We start from the raw sequence: 16055 nt of genomic DNA, 5'->3' as shown, positions 1-16055 counted from the left end.
TGATGAGCTTCTCTCAATAAAATTGACTGGAAATTAGGTGAACACATCTGTCTGTGGACGGTATAAACTAATTTTATCAGTCCTTAAATTATGAGGTAGCGCTGTGCACATAGGAAACTCACACAGCTCAGTGGCACCCAAAACTCTGAAACTCAACCAGCCATCTTCTGACTTTCTAAAATCTTTGTAGCAGTACAGAAACCGCTGTTTATGACTAATTACTTCTCAGATTCAGCTGAGCAAATTTTTCTACTGTGTTCACAGCTTTGTTCAGAGTACTGGTTATCTATTACAAGGCTTTTCATAAACAGCACCACAGACTGTAGGGATAGATTGTTTAGCTGTTTGTAAAAGTGAAAATTACCATTCTTCAAAGATGAGCAAGGTGTCCCAGAAGTACCTTAACAGAAGACGTGAGATGGAACAGCTTGGCATTTCTAGAGCTCCTCCTAACTTCCCTGTGCTTCATTTTCTTTCCAACAGAAGTAAGGTCCCTTCTACCCTCGCTACAGTCCTCTTTCCCTTCTTTTTGATGTACAGCTCAGACCACTTGCATTTGCAGCATAACTGCTCTCCACTTCCTAACCTTATACAGAAGAATTTGAGATCTAGAGAGAACTGTGGTATGTGGCTAAGCATGTTCTTGCTTAACATCCAGGAGCAAGAGAAGGAGGCTCCTGTAAGACATAACTCAAGCTGTCTTGACAGAGCCACTCTTTACAGGCACTGAAAAGTCATAGGCAGAGAACTCCATACCGGTATAAGCAGAAACTCTAATGAATTCATAATTGAAACGTAGGAAGAGAAATACCACAACATTTGTTTGTTTGTTTTGCATCTGCTTGTTTAACTTTTACTTCAGACAAGACCAGAAGAGGGTGCTGAAGAATATACAGCATAGTTTTCGGCTTTGTAAAAGCAATGAAATGCAACGCTACTTTACAATGCAAATCTAGCAGCTTCTCTTTAGCCTGTATATAAATTCTTACAAATTCAACTCATTTGATAAAAGCAAGCAATTCATGTTACCCAGCCTATTTGCACATGTCTATCTATTTTGCTTAACCCTCATTTTTCACGTACCCTTCTTGCAAAGAATTTCAAATATTCACACAAGCTGCTAGTGCACTGACTGTCTCCTGGAGCACTGTAAGCATGTGAAGCATGCTGCAAAGAAGCACAAAGATGAAAGCCTTTCACATTTTTGCAAAGTCAGACCACATGATGATTCTTCCTCGGCACATTGTTCTCTGTCAAGGCACTGTTCAATCATCCTGGGTATTTACTGGAGGAAGAAAAAAAGCACAGATTTATATACTTTTTCAAATCTGCTTTTGGTTCCTTTATGTATAAATTATAAGAAAGAGAATATGAAATAATTTGTTGCTTAAGTAATTTAAAAGGAACTAAAAGAGTGCATCACATTTTGAAACTACTAAAATAAGCTGTTTCTGAGTACAATAAAATACTAAATGTTGTCTTTTAGTCTGAAATCAAAATTATTTTCAAGGAAAAAATACAAAACATTATCATAACCATAAGTTAAAATCATTAAAAATGTCATAATATGTTGGGCAAGCACAGAGATTATTGCTGATATTTAAGTAATAAACTTAGTCTCCTTTAATCACAAGAAACTGTGTTCTCCATGATTCCTTATTGTATAGTTCTATAAATTGAAGTGTATTATTCCTTTTGAATTTTCATTAACATGTAAAAATATAGGAAAAATTGAGGCAAATCTGTTCTTTTACCTACATCAACAACAGACTTAGTAGGAGGATTTAAGGCATGCAATGTATATTTCACACACACGTTTAAAGGTAACATTCTGATTAGTTGAGTGTCCTGGTATATAGACTGGGTTCAGTGCTGTGAAAAAATCAGAGCTTGTTTAATTCCATGTTGAAATGGACATTGGCCTGCCTTAGGAATACACGCAACTGATGACATCTAGGGAAAAAATATGGCTGTATTTCTACAAAAACACACAGTTTTGCTGCTCAGTGACATTTTCCACTATGAATTTTTGTTACTACTGAGTGGTACATAATATCCAGAAATTTATTTCATTCCCATTTCAAAAAGTTCTTTTCAGATACAGTCACATGGAATTCTCTTTGATTTGTCAGCTCATTGACGCCTGACCTTTGACATTTGTTAAAGCAGCATTTGGATATAATTAAAAGAAATACCTTTCCCCTTACAAAAGGTTGAAAAAGAATGGAGTTCCTAAATGTTTATTGCATAACAAGACCAACTAAAAAATGAAAATATTAAACAAGAAAATTATTAAAAACTTGTGAGGATTCAGAAACAAAAAAATGTGCGGCTAGATTAGAACTGTTTTTTTTTTGTTGTTGTTTTGTTTTTCTCAAGTATTCAAAAGAGGGCCTTTTAAACCAAATATGGTCACTGATTATTAGTAGTATTCAAACTATCAGATCATCCAGATATTTATGTCTAGATGTGTTAACATAATAAACATAATGCACTTTGCTTTCTTAAAAGTGTTGTGGAAGATGGAGAAGAACTCAGAATTTGATATCAGGTTTTACTTCCTTTCAGGTCATTTCTGCTTTTATCCAACATTAATGAGATTATGGCACAAAACCATGGCTGTTTTTGTTTGTTTGTTTGTTTAACTTGCTTACCAAAAATTTCTAGATAGGTACAAGAAAGGTGGACAAAAATCTTCATACACTAGCAGCTATAATGTAGAACCTAGCATATCAGAGATTATTATGCAAAGTAAGAATAAGCAATTATGGTTCCCAATTTGCTAATCAAAATCAAATGTTTAGACTGCATATATTTAACCATGCAGCTGTCTGTTCAGCATATGCTTTAGGTACAGCAATGTCACCAACTTTGAATCTTCAAAATGCAGAAAAGGGAAACTTAAAAATAAACTGTTCTAAAAATACTAAGGTTTAAGATGTATTTTGGGAATTATTTGCTTGTCCTGGGGTAAGATCTCAGCACAGCCATGGTGGTAGAAGTTTGAATTTACCACTCAATGCAAAAACTGAGAAAAAAAGTAAATAAAATAAATAAACTTTTGCATTACCACTCATTTGACAAGTGTTTATGAAAAGCACCAAGGATGATAGCTCGTCTAAACTCTGGATACTGACATGTAAATCCTCATATGTCTGGGCTAGCTGCTCTGCACACTGCTAGAAGCTTTGCATGCAGTCTGCACACTGCTAGAAGCTTTGCATGCAGTCAGAGAGAAATGGGCATTCTAAGCATGCAAGACAAACAACCTACCCTAAACCCTGAAACTTACCATTTTTGCTCATTAAAATGAAAGGAAAATAATGGCTAATCAAATGTAAATGTCATAAAATGCATTAGATGAATCTTGGTTTCTCTCTTCACAGCAATGATCAACTACCTTTAGCACTGCAAGGATTGAATACCATAGAGGAGGCTAGGCTTCCTTTTCTTCATTGTAATTATGGCCTTGTCATTCTGCTCAGTTCTGTAGCACTGAACATAATTTGTAACCTCTATATTAAATAGAAATATTTTTCCCCATCACCTCTCTTCCCATTAGTTTGCTGCACTTCTTTCTTTTGAAGTCTGTTGAAAGCAGGGGTTCAAGACACTGATCTAGAGGCACTATGACAAAGTAATACAGAAAAAAAAAAATTAAAAAAAAATAGAAATTGAAAAAAAAAAGTTCAGTCTGTATACATATGCATATAAATATACACAACAAAATGAACAATAGGAATTAGAAGTTAATGAATAGTTGCAGTTATAATGTAACTGTGATCATTAAAGACAGCAGTTATAATGTAACTGTGATCGTTAAAGACTTGCTCACAAGCAGCAAGTGCTGCAATAGATAGGTACAGACTTTTGAGAAATGTAATTTGTGGGGGGCATATTGTGCTTTTTGTAAAATAAATAAATAAATAAATAAAACCAAAACTCTCAACTATAATCACCTGTAGGCAGAGAAAAGGCTGGCCAAGAAATTATGGGTCAAGGTTGGAAGGAAAACTAACAAGATGGTATGTTCACGGATGTTTATTATAGACAACTCAAGTCTAGAAGAAAAAAAAAAATCAATAAAATTGAAATATTCACAGTTGTAGGCCTTCTCATGAGAAATTTTAATATCTCAACATCTTCTGGAAAAGTAGTGTAGCATGACACCAACAATCAACATTACTGGGCCATGCTGGTGACAATTTTTTGATGCAGCTACTGGACAAAGTGACTAGAGGAGACGCTGGATCTGCTACTCATAAATAAGAAAGCACTCTGTGGTGATGCAACTGATGGTTAGTGGCAGGCTTGCCTGTGAGGACATGAGATGGTGGAGTTTAAAGTTGAAAAAGGAAGACTAGTAGAAAACAAAGATGCCAGTCTTCAAGCAGTAAACAGATTCAGAGAGATCCCATGACAGGCTGTCCTGAAGGGCAAGTGAGGCAACAACAGCACTTTGACCTCCAAGGGCAGCCTTTTCAAGTACAAGAATAGTCCCTTCTTATGTGCAGGAAAACAAGCAGATACTGCTTGGCTAGAGAGTGAATTCCTGACAAAGCTCAAACACACACAATAAAAGCACTCTCCAGAAAGTGGAAATAGGAACCCACTACTTGGGAAGAACACAGAAGTGTCATCTGGGCATGCTAGGATAGCATCAGGAAGACACAGTGGAGCTCACATTGAAGCTATTGAAGATGATCTGAAATTAGTGTCCTGAACAAAAATAAGAGCTTCTGCAAGCACATTAGCACAAAAATGAACATCATGTTGATCTGTAGCTGAATGATGCCAGTAACCTAACTGAAAAAGAACATGGAGAAGGTTGAGATCCCCAGTGTCTCAGTCATTATTAGCAGGGTCCATTCCCAGGTCTCCCAGATCCCTGGTAGCAAAAATTAGGGGAGAGGAGTACTATGCATTGTAGAAAAGAATCAAGTTACGAACTACTTAAGTAAACTCATCATACACAAGGCCCTGGACCAGAGAGAATATACCTAAAGGTGCTAAGGAGTCTTTGACACTTTGAGGCCACTATCATCTCTGACAGATAGGCTAGTGCATCTCCCCTGTAAATCAGGCAGAGAGTTCAGCCTGAATAAAGTTCCAGGAAGACCTTATTGCAGCTTTCAATATGTAAGGAGGACTTTTAAGAAAGATAGGAAGGGACTCTTTACCAGGGAGTGTATTGACAGAACAAGGGGTAATGGCTTTAAACTAAAAAATAACAGATTTGGATTAGATATTCTGAAGACATTTTTCACTCTAAGGGTGGTGAGGCACTGGCATCACCAATTTTGGAGGTTGTCCAGAAGCTGTGGATGCCCCATTCCTGCAAGTGTTGAAGACAAGGCTGGAGGGGGCTTTGAGCAACCTGGTCTGCTGGGAGGTGTCCCTGTCCATGGCAGGGGGGGTCAGAACTGAATGGTCTTTAAGGTCCCTTCCAACCCAAACCATTATATGATCCTATGAAACTAAAGCAAGTGAAATTCCCAATGCAAGGGGAAAAATTTCAGGCACTGGAAATAAGCTGTACAAAGAGGCTGTGGAGTGTCTTTGAAAAGCTTGAAGATTTTGAAAGTTTGATAAAGTCCAAAACAACTTGCTCAAATCTTGAAGTTAAACCTATGTGGAACATAATGCATGACCAGATGAACTCCATGGGCTTCTTCCAGGCTAAATGATTGTGTTTAGGCTCTGATCAGTAGGATATACACAAGTAAAACTAAGACATTTTCTAAGAAAAATGTAAAATTCAGTAGTTTAAGCAAAAGGATCTGGTGCCATTTGTGATATTTTCAAACAGAAGAGAATGGAAACATGTATGGAAATAGCAGTTTGATCAAAGCATGTTAGCTGGAATCCAATCAGTATAGACTAGATTCATATGCTTAGGCAAATGAAAAAAAATCTACCATATGACTATTACAAAGGAATAAATTCAAGCAAATACATAGAGCATGAGGCTGGAGGGGCAGAGTAGAAGTGTGGAATTACTGATCTTGAGCTCCATTCTGAACACAACCCCAGACTTGTCAGTAAGTTAGATAAGCCACTTCTCATTTACTTTTTTTTTTTTCTTTTTTTTTCTGTGTAATGGGTATCTGTCGTGGTTTAACCCGGCCGGCAGCTAAACACCACACAGCCGTTCGCTCACCCTCCCCCCTCCCTCTCTGGGATGGGGGAGAGAAATGGGAAAGTGAAGTCTGTGAGTTGAGATAAAGACAGTTTATTAAGACAGGAAAATAATAATAACAATAATAATAATAACAATAATGATGATAATAACAATGATTATTTATCACTACTTTTATTACTTTATCATTTATTACTACTAATAATGTGTACAAAACAAGTGATGCACAATGCAGTTGCTCACCACCCGCTGACCGATGCCCAGCTTAACCCCAAGCAGTCCAGCCCTCTCCCCCCAGCTAGCCACCCCTATATATTGTTTAGCATGACGTCAGATGGTATGGAATACCCCTTTGGCCAGTTCGGGTCAGCTGCTCTGGGTCTGTCCCCTCCCAGCTCTTACTGCACCTGCAGCCTACCCGTTGGCAGGACAGAGTGAGAAGCTGAAACGCTCTTGGCTTGGCGTAAGCACTGCTCTGCAAAAATTAAAACATAGGGGTGTTATCAGCACTCTTCTCACCCTAAGCCAAAACACAGCATTCCACCAGCTACTAGGAAGAAAATTAACTCTGTCCTAACTGAAACCAGGACAGTATCACATTACCCAGCACACATTAAGTGTTTGAACCAACTTGATTAGCACTGATAATATGATCCAGCTCTTTAAGAAAGTATCTCAATACTATCTCCAGTGTCTCATTACCTGAACATATATGTCCTTCAGACACCTTTCATCTATCACATTAAACAATGACCTTTATAGAGGAAAGTTCTACAGCATGCAAGCCTCAGTTTGTTTGGCACATCTCTTGCTGAAATGTCATTTAAATTAGTATGCACACCACCAGACGGAGTCCCAGGCCATTAAAAAAAATCATATTCAAAGTAATTCTAAAGTTAATAGGAGCTGATACCTTTGCTTATTATTCCTTACTCCAACAGAATGTATATTGGCATTATAAAAACAGATGGTTTCAAATTTGCATGGGTCATTTCAGAACCAAGAGCATTCCCAAACACCTAGTGTTTTTACTCTGGGCAATCAGTCAAGGTCTATCACTTGATTTTGAAGCACTGCAGTCACCCACAAGGTTTTCCTTAGGCAGAAGAGAAGATTCATGCTCTGGCTAGTCCCCGGAAGAGTTTGGTTCACATCTACCTTCACCATGGATTAGTTTAACTCATATTTTGACTTTTCTGACAAGTCTCATATTTATGCTTCTGTGAGATGAAATTCTACATCAGCTCTTCCAATACACCTAAAAAGAAAAGGGTCCTTGCTTTTTATTTCAAAATAAGCTGTTGGTAGTCAGATGGCAGGAAATTTTGCCTGTTCCTGCCTAGACACTGTACTACAACCTCAATTAAACATTGATTCCTCTGTTCCCAGGAGCACTGTACTCTCAAAAACTGCTACTGCTTTTTACTTAATGGTGGAAAAAATTGTTAATGATACCAATTAAATGATGTGAATGTCATTTCTACATTTTTATTCCACTGCAGGTCAGCAAGATTGCAACTGGAAAATAGAGACATAGCAACTTTAGAACAGTTTAATTAAATGATTCTTTGCAAAATGGAAATACTGCATAAAATTTAAGCACGGGGAATCAAAAAGTGCTCTGACTGATGAATGAGTTGACAGGGCATCCAAGACTGCTGTGCTATAGTTTTCCAGTCAAAGTCCATCCAGGCAATGCTGTGAAACAGACATAACCATTCTACCCTGCCTCTAGTCCTTGTAATTGCTAGATACAACAAAGTAAATTTAGAAGAGTGGCAGGTGTCAATATTGATTTATTTTCAATTATTTTAATTTTCATACTTAATTAGTTTTATAATTCCTTTAATATGCCTGAAAAAGACATTTCTTTTCAACCTTTCTTACTAAATGCTGAATCTTTTTTCTGTTGAGTGCTAAACTCCCTTCTTCCTAATGGAGGAGAAGGGAATTGGGCTCTCATGGCATATGCCTCCACTTTTCTCATCAGCAAATGTGCTTGTTTAAATCACACAACCAAGAATTTTGTTCTTATAACACAGGTAAGCTGCTATGCTAGCTTCCTTGCTTTCTTACCTTGTGTGTATGAGGTATTAGGGCTTGCAAACACATTACATTCTGTAGTAGTGTCCTGCAGAGTTTGATTATTACTAAAGCATTCCCTTTAGTTTAGCATCATCTGAAATTGCATAAGGAAAGATTAATCAATCATTAAGAGCCAACCACAGTACTCTACTAACTACCACAGTACTCTACTAACACTACCACAGTAGAGTTGCTTTATACTGAGACTTAAAAATGCATTTCCTGATTGAATAAATAAAATAATATTATGAATATACACATTCAATGAAATAAATGTACAGTTAATTGACTATGTGAGTTTATAATTGGACTTAAACTGTAATGTTCTGGTTTTTCATTACTGTAATTATACAGTCAGGTGAGAGGGACTTCATGGCTTATAACTAGATTTTCTTCCATAATTGTTTTCTGAAGCATATGGAAGTGAAATACTAACAATAAACAGTCTCCAGCAATAATCGTATGTATTGCCCATCGTTAGTGCATATTGGAGATAAGGACACATTCTATCCTTTCTATCCTGGGACAGAAAGGAAAAACAAACAACCAAACAAAATTAACCTTGCTTGCTGTTTACAAAAACAAAAGGAGAACAGATGTCTGCTTTGTTCTCCCTGTACTAGTTTGTCTAAGAGTTCTGAATTCCAAGGGAATAACAAAGGAGACAGAGAACTCAGTGATGCTTTGCCATATAATTATACAAGTAGAGACTTAAAATCAAGGTGAATATAGGCAACCACAACACATATTAGTGCAGTGTAATGCTCATGTAACAAGACTGAAAATTAGAAACTAAAGAAGTTACCCTGTTGTAGCAACTACAATCAGAATACTAAGGATTAGAAAACTAGTACAAATAATTCTCAGCCTAACCAGGGAAGAAAAGTTTCTGTACAATAAAATTAGAGATTTCTAAAACTGAAGCATCCTTTTAAGAATCCTGTTTTAGGAAGAACTTTACAATTTTTACTTAGCACAATGAAATGTCAGATCTCGTTTTGTTCAAAGCAAGCCTAGCTAACCTACTGGCAGAGCCACTCAGAAGAACGTGGGCTTCTCGTCATGCCCTTGGCCTAACCACAACTGTCGAACCAGCAGGAACACATTTTCATTATCAGGAATACAAAGCACAAATCATATTCACCATTGGTTTAAATCTGGTATACCTACCATGCCTGGTTCTTTCTGCTACATCACCAGACACCCACATTCAGTTGGGTTGTAACATAAAGCAGACAATAGCATTATTCTTTGGTCAGATTTTTGTAGTCACTATACACAGGCCTTCACTGATCTCTTGCAAATAGCTCCATCTCTTTCTCTTACAGGGAGCTCAGAACTGGGATCAACACTCGAGCCACAAACTCCTACAAAAAGTCTTGATTTTTTTTTTTTTTAATCTTTTTTAAATGTTGGACAGATGGATTTTTCTAGTAAGTGAAAGATATCCTGCATCTCACTTGACAATACAAATTTTGTTCCAGACTCATTGCAAAACTAGAATTATGACTCTTAGTTTTGAAGATCTTACACCAAAACAAATTTCACCATAATATACCAATCCAGTGAGTTAAAGCAAAGGGAGCACTGCCACTGACTTAGTTGGGAAAGGGATACTAATAGAAGGGAAACAACAGGAATAGTAGAAAGCAAATCAGGAAAGCAATCTGACCTATTACAATTATATCATCAGCAGACAGTTGTACAAAACCTCACAGGTAAAACTTAAGAGGTCTTCTGTAATTCAGAGCTCACCAGCAGGCACCTTCCAGCTACGCAGCCACTTAACCAGCAGAGCCCGCCCCATCACCCAGCTAGGAGTTTCCTGCCTCAGTGAGCGCAGGCCACAACCCCGGTCCTGTGCCTGCACATTTAGCTCAACACACACAGTTGATTTGGGTATTGCCAGGTAGCAGTAGTGTTGGTAGCTATAAAGCTTAGTGAAACATCACATTGTATCAAGCTGAGTTTTAAGCAATTTTACCTCTGAGGATGGAATTGAGATTCAGCAGAGCAGATCCGATTACCCAAAGTCAAACAATGAGGCTAAAGAGGCAAACCACAGCAGGACTAAAGCTGCTGCTGTCAAAGTTTGTTTACACTGTCAATCTTACATTCCATGTGTCACTCAGTTCAGCTCACAATACGAATACATGAGAGACTACCCATAAATTAGTGTAGGATTAATTCACTCCAGCACATCTGTCATACCGTCACATTTATGTTATTATCATCGTGTCTCTAGGCAAGTGTGAGATTTTTGGATGATTCTATAAATAATACCTTAAAAGATGAGATGGCTAATTTATTTGCTAGATAGTTTTGATCACGGTTATGGAATAAAATTAGCTAGAGTTAACCAAAAGCTCAGCTTTATCTACGCACTCAGGATGATGACAGTATAATGTCCATACACTACCCTCCTCCACTAAATATTTACATCAGTATATCAAGCTATGGCAAAACAAAGAGGAAGGGAAATGAAACACACATACACATCCTCCACATACACCACTTCTATTCCACTAATGTGCAACCAAGTACCTTTAGAAGGTATTTTTCTGCTTAACTCGATGTACCAAATTGAAAACTTCACTTCTCTTGTCATTTATTCCCAGTCATAATGGTGATGAAAATTTCAAATTCACATCAACGTTATGTGCTTGGATATTCCCAGAGGAGCTCACATTTTAGCGTTCTTAAACATTATTTTTTAAAGCTATTTCACAGGGGAAAGAGTGCAGTGAATTTGAAGCAACTGTGTTCCTCCCCACCTCACAAAGACTCCCCACAGCCACTCAAGTAAGCAGCAACTTTAAAGCAGCCTGAGAAACAAAGGAAATGAAGCAGATGACTGTCAGTCATTTGATGGTCATTTGGATGTTTTTCTCTTTAAAAAATGTATCTCAAAATAGATGGATCTTTATATGTCAGTTTCCTAATTAGGGATTTCAAAGACTTAATATCAGACATAGGTATTTCTATAGTTCACCTGTCAAAATCATGCTTTCATTTCTATTTATTACTTTATGTACTATTTGACAAACCTGGGAAGTGACAAACATCTGTGTTAAAGAAATTGGAGGTCTAACCAAGAAATCCACATCCACAGTAAACTATTCTCCACTACCGATATTCATAGTCTTGGAGAAGCAGAAGTAAAAGAACTCTTCACAGAAGTTTCAGCTATCTCAGTAGCACTGGCCACAGTACACATGCTACGTTCTTGTTTTTAATCCCCAAGGTAATTAAACACATGGCCTCCAACCACTATGAACAAATACCAAAATCCCTGTTTTGTACCTCTTCACCATGGTGCAAAATATGGGACTGGTTCACCGATGTCACTGTTTGAATTCAGTGACATCTCTAACGTTCAAAGCTCTAGGGGAAAATTAAAGGAAAAACCTCTGATAAAACTCGTGGGAAATACAAAATGTGTCGTTTAGTGGTGATAATCAGAGGAATTTTGTTTCTTTTCATAGTGAAACTGTTTGAAATAAAGTCTTCTAATTTACACTATGCCAGAAACAGTGAATGAGGGGGAAATATTAAAGAATTAGGACCATCTTCCAGAAAATCCTGTTGCTGGTGACCCAAATGAACATGTAATTCAGAGAGTTCACAGTGAGATGCTGTAGTTATATATTAAAAACAAAACAAAACAAAACAAAACAAAAAGATACAGATGTAAGAATAGTAGTAAGAAAAATAAAGTAATTTAATGTCACAGGTAGGACATAATCAACTGTCACATCCTTCAGAATCACAACTGAACAACTGAGACCTAACAACACAGAAGCACCTCTGCAGGAAGAAAATGGACTTCAGACAATGCATTCCAGATTACCAAAGAAAAAGCCTAACAAGAACCAATGGCAAGAAAAGAAGGTTAGACGATTTAAAATGAACAATTAACATTTTTTATTTTTTTTTCGATGCGGGCAAACCATCACAGAATGGTGTTACTGCTCCTATGGTTATTTCCAAATTAAGGCCAGTACAGTTTTCTGAGGTGCACTCTGCACATTCCTCACAAGTCACACACACACACAATAATAATAATAATTTCATGCCACTATCTCATCATTTCTCCATAACTCAGATTTAGAAAACAATGCAATTACCTTTATCCATACTGAAGAAAAACACATCATCTTCAGTGATTTGATTAAATACTGATCTATCAAACAAAGATAGTGTTTAGTATTCATGGAGCATCTAACACCTTTGCTATTTTAAGCCAGGGAAAATATTCTACACCACTGACTTTGGCATTAATAGTGCATCATGTTGGTTACAGAGGAAAATATTAAAACAATATATTATGTTTCTTCATCTAGAAGAATTATATGCAACGGGAAATCTCTACACTATATATGCAACTCCTGTTAAAATAGATTTTAGCCTTGATTCTACTTGCTTATTCCAAAGACTCAGTAACCATACATTTTGATTGCTATAATTTCCATATACTTAAGCACCAGCTTCCTCTCTAGGATCAAAATTGCATCAACTCATCTCAAAGAAACTTTTATCTAAATCACAAATGTACTGGCATACTGAGTAGCACCACAAACATAAGACAGAAAAGTATTCACGTCTCATACATAATATACTGCACAAGAAATCTCACCTTTTCTTTCCTGAAATAATGTGCACAAACACAGTAAAAACAAATCAGTAATTAGTAGGCTTATCCTGTACTTTCTTCCAGTCCTTCTAGGCATTCTTCTCTTATTCATTCTACTACTTCTGGCTAATTTTATTATTGCCACTTGCAAACTAGCCTAATGTCACCAAATCTCTAGCTACTCAGTCAGATTTGCCTGACAGACAGGACAGCTGGAGAAATATCTTCCCCAAAAGCTGCACTAAGTTTTCAGGCACCTGGATTCTGCCAATCTGACATTTGGAGAAGAGGCATAACTGAAGGAGAATGATAGGAGTAAGTTTTAATACATACTAGTTGTGTTCACTGCAGGAGTCCCAGGTACCTGAGAAAACAGCGAGCAAAGAAGGATTCTAGGAGGGGTGCTGCCCTTCCTTTCTGCAGTTGTGAACATACTTGAGATGCATGAGGAGTCCAATAAGGAAAATTAGATCGCACATTAGGTGCTGAAACACACCAAAATGCAGACAGAAGTAAAGTAATACCAAGAATAAACCCATAGCAAATAAACGAGTAAGAACACTATTACAGAAGACCAGGGTAACTAATTCAATGGGTAGGAGACAGAAGCCTGTGACAACCATTTAAGGCAAAAAGAACAAAATACTAAGGTAAATGACAGAAATTTTAAAACCTCAGTAATTCAGTCAAAGGAAACAAGATCCTAACAAGGGAATATTATGGTGGACCACAACTGTAAAGAATTATAGGAAGTTAACACATGCGATATAGAAAGGGAATGAACTAATAAGATCTGCAGTAACACCTGCAATTATACTTGTAAATGAAGCTTACACTTTTTTAGTCAAAGTTTCAAAACAAAGTCAAAAGCTTCAAAAACAAAAGAGACTGCCACGCTGACTGGGGTGATACGAAGAGCAGGGCATAGTGTCTGAAATAACCTAAAACACCTGATGTTGGTACAGAACCCTTCCACACTTTAGCCGATCAATACTGGGTTAGGGCTGCAGCTGTGGTACTTCCTGTTCACACTGACCAGTCTTTACCCGTGATGTAACACTTGGTGAACCAGTCCTGCCATAGAGCCACTACCAAAGCAGTATTTCTAGGTTTCAGGTTATCCCTAGAAATCAGCAAGGATTTATTTGTAAAGGATACTACCTTCCTTGCAGTGATTACTACTCTCTCTGCACAAATGCACAGGTATCACAAATACACAAAAGACGTATCTTAGAGGCCAAGAAGTGGCTTTCAGTTTTGCCTGTTTGGGTCTTTCTGAAGCTTAATATTGAATATGAGGAGGTGCTCAGTCTTAAGTCTTGGTTAGTCTCTTCTCCAAGTTGATCATACATATTTCTCGACCTCACTTGTTTTCATTTGGATTTCAGTGAGGCTTCTGTACATCATACTGCTGGTTTTTTTAGCATAAAGGGCTCAAAAAATATATGAACTGATTGATGAGTTCCTTATAAGAACATGCTGTCAGCACTATGTTTTATTTTATGCTTTAATTTTGGGCAATTGACGTTGTCAGAAAGCCGAAACAGTAAAATACAGTGCCTGCTGTTCCCATTTTTAACTGATTTATTATACAGATCTTGGAAGAACACCCTTCATTGTATTAACAAAGAAAATTTGTTACCTAGAGAATGTAAGCAAACTGAGAATCAATAGAGAGAAATAAGATTTAATGCACAAGTACTTTAAAGTTAACAAGAAAACATTAGAACTTTCCTGTTTTATTTACTTTTCCATTTTGTTCAAAGTACAGAGAGAATTCTAAAGTAAATAAAATGCACTACCTCCTTTTTGTTAATATATTAACTATTCTATGTGAAAAAACCACTAGCATAGAGAAGGTTTATAATTCATGCACTAGTGAAAGTGTTATTATCATCTTTAAATACTTTGTTGAGCATAAGTCTACTTAAATATTTATTTTGTAAAATAAAACACACACCTAGGTCAACATTTCTAAGAAAAACACTATCTACATAACAAAACATTTCCAAATTTTTACCCTTTTTTTCTCTTTATCCACACCTTCTACAATATTGCAGTAGTCAAAAGGAAACAAGACAAATGAAGGAAATTGTCAGAAATTAAAATATGTTCTGAAAGATGTAATACAAACCTTAAATATCTGCATACAATAATTATGTATACAAGCAACATTAAACAACTGTACTGGGAGGGTATAGACAGCAAACTCAGAAATTGCTTTCAATGTCTACTACATTCTGGAGGCTATTACAATCCACATAAACCAATAGTTTTTCTAGTCTTGAAAGCATCACATTAATTTTCCTTAATTTCTCATGTATCATGTAAACAACAGAGAAAACAATATTGAGCAACAATATTGAGCAATCATTAAACAGCTGGGGAAGAGTATGTATAGACTATTTTAAAAGGATAGTTTACTATTCTTTCTTATATGTCTTGTTCTTATTTCAAGGTTGAGAATTAATAACAGGCTTAATCAAAATCTTCAGGAATTCAACAAACACCATTAGTGTGGACAAACCATGAGAGAAGTTAATTATAAAATTAGATTATGCAGAGAATAAAAGGAAAGTAATTGCAATTTCTCTTTTTGATATCATTCTTGCAGTGGTAAAAAATGCTCTAACATCACCACTCAACATTTTTCTTAATTTAAACATATAAATACCATAAATGTTCAACTTAGCAACACAACTTCCAGGCCATTAAGAAATTTACTTTTTTTTTTTTTTTTCCTTACACCTGTCATTATTTGATGACCACAAGCAGTGATAATCAAAAAAAATCAAACCACTAAAAATTCTGTAAGATCTAGAGTGAATTCTTTTAAGAGTTTATCTGAATGAACTCTGATCACACTGTCATTTTCCACAAGCGTTACTGTGAAAAAAAAAAAAAAAAAAAGGAAAGAAAAAAGAAAAAAAGAAAAAAAAAAAAAAACATATATATAAAATACCCACTAAAAAAGTGATTTGAAAAGTTCCTGGTAAAATTTAAATTTATAAAGTTAATTCAAACATATTGTCCACATTTTTTTCCTCAAACGTATGTAAATTTAAGAAAATTTAAATATTTTGTAGGGATAATATGACATTCACAACAATCACCACATCACTAAATAACTGTCTAGTATGAACACATACAGGACTCATGCGCTTATTATTTCATCTATTAAATACCATGACAATGTGT

General features: G+C 36.3%; 1 long non-coding RNA gene across 1 annotated transcript in view; it reads right to left on the bottom strand.

Annotated features, from left to right (window-relative positions):
• Positions 1-16055, bottom strand: part of LOC311442115 — a 170974-nt gene that overhangs the window by 58466 nt on the left and 96453 nt on the right. The window contains exons 2-4 of the long non-coding RNA XR_014696450.1: positions 8216-8318; positions 6488-6614; positions 1084-1167 (exon numbers count right to left, since the gene is read on the bottom strand). This is a non-coding gene — a long non-coding RNA (uncharacterized lncRNA). The remainder of the gene's footprint in view (positions 1-1083; positions 1168-6487; positions 6615-8215; positions 8319-16055) is intronic.

This window comes from Aythya ferina, assembly GCF_964211825.1.
Source record: "Aythya ferina genome assembly, chromosome: 1".
In the NCBI taxonomy this organism is placed as follows: domain Eukaryota; kingdom Metazoa; phylum Chordata; class Aves; order Anseriformes; family Anatidae; genus Aythya; species Aythya ferina.
Note: the sequence above shows the minus strand (reverse complement) of the source record. Positions and strands in the feature narration are given on the sequence as shown.